The following is a 1,840-nucleotide window of genomic DNA, read 5'->3' as shown; positions in this document are numbered from 1 at the left end:
TAAAAAATGCTCACAAAACTAAGAATAAGGAGTAGGGGAGAGAAGGAGATGGGCAAAAACCTATCTAACAGGTACAATGAACACTACTTGGGTGATGGTCACACTTTTAACCATGACTCAAGCATCACAAAAGTGATCCATGTAACCAAAAATAATCTAACATCATATATAATGGTAGAAGACTGAATTCTTCTCCCTGAGTATTAACAACAAAGCAAGGATACTTACTCTCACTTCTATTCAACATGTTATTAGGGATTCTAGCCAGGGCAATTAGGCAAGATAAATAAATAAAAATGTCTATAGTATGAAAGAATAAGTAAAACTATCTCTATTCATAAATGACGTGACTGTGAATTAATAAAATCCTAAAAACCCATAGACTTTATTAGAGCTAATAAACAAGTTAAACACAGTTGCTGAATATAAGATCAATATTAAAAAAATATTTCCCTAAACTTGAACAATCTAAAATTGAATTTAAGGGTGGAACTTTCCAGAACGCTCGGTGAGAGGCGGAGGAGCAGCGGCTGCCCAAGCTGCACACAGCTACGCGCTCCTTCCCGCTCCTCCACATCGGCCTCAGCCCACTCACCGGCTGTAGAAAATGGTGAAAGAAACCACTTATTATGATGTTTTGGGGGTCAAACCCAATGCCACTCATGAAGAGTTGAAAAAGGCTTATAGGAAACGGGCCTTGAAGTACCAACCTGATAAAAATCCAAATGAAGGAGAGAAGTTTAAACAGATTTCTCAAGCTTAGGAAGTACTCTCTGATGCAAAGAAAAGGGAACTATATGACAAAGGAGGAGAACAGGCAATTAAAGAGGGTGGAGCCAGTGGCGGTTTTGGCACCCCCATGGACATCTTTGATATGTTTTTTGGAGGAGGAGGAAGGATGCAAGGAGAAAGGAGAGGTAAAAATGTTGTACATCAGCTGTCAGTAACCTTAGAAGATTTATATAATGGTGCAACAAGAAAACTGGCTCTGCAAAAGAATGTGATTTGTGACAAATGTGAAGGCCGAGGTGGTAAGAAAGGAGAAGTAGAGTGCTGTCCCAATTGCCGAGGTACTGGAATGCAAATAAGAATTCATCAGATAGGACCTGGAATGGTTCAGCAAATTCAGTCTGTATGCATGGAGTGCCAGGGCCATGGGGAATGGATCAGTCCTAAAGATAGATGTAAAAGCTGCAATGGAAGAAAGATAGTTCGAGAAAAGAAGATTCTAGAAGTTCATATTGACAAAGGTATGAAAGATGGCCAGAAGATAACATTCCATAGTGAAGGAGACCAAGAACCAGGACTAGAGCCAGGAGATATTATCATTGTGTTAGATCAGAAGGACCATGCTGTTTTTACTGGATGAGGAGAAGACCTTTTTATGTGTATGGACATACAGCTGGTTGAAGCATTATGTGGCTTCCAAAAGCCAATATCTACTCTTGACAACCGAACCATAGTCATCACCTCTCATCCAGGTCAAATTGTCAAGCATGGAGATATCAAGTGTGTGCTAAATGAAGGCATGCCAATTTATCGTAGACCATATGAAAAGGGTCGCCTAATCATCGAATTGTTTACAAGTTTTATGTGATTTATCTAATTTTACTCTAACAACAAATCCAATAAGTGGATGCTACTTTTAATTCTACATTTCAAGTTAGGCTTAAAGATTCAATGACGCAGCACACATAAAAATACTTTGGAAAATACAAGAGCCACAGAGAAACCAGCATTCTGTTCAATCACTGGCAAATGACATCCATTTATGAAGTGTTGATTTCCTATTTAGAGTCTATTTACCTATCTATCAGCATATACATATTTTGAGTAATTC

At 38.6% G+C, this 1,840-nt stretch overlaps 1 pseudogene; it reads left to right on the top strand.

The window, feature by feature from the left end:
- Positions 1 to 529: 529 nt before the first annotated feature.
- Positions 530 to 1,597, top strand: LOC138378845 (dnaJ homolog subfamily A member 1-like; annotated as a pseudogene).
- The last annotated feature ends 243 nt before the right edge of the window (positions 1,598 to 1,840 follow it).

Source organism: Eulemur rufifrons, chromosome 30 (assembly GCF_041146395.1).
Source record: "Eulemur rufifrons isolate Redbay chromosome 30, OSU_ERuf_1, whole genome shotgun sequence".
Classification (NCBI taxonomy): domain Eukaryota; kingdom Metazoa; phylum Chordata; class Mammalia; order Primates; family Lemuridae; genus Eulemur; species Eulemur rufifrons.
This window is presented reverse-complemented; position numbering and strand designations above follow the sequence as displayed.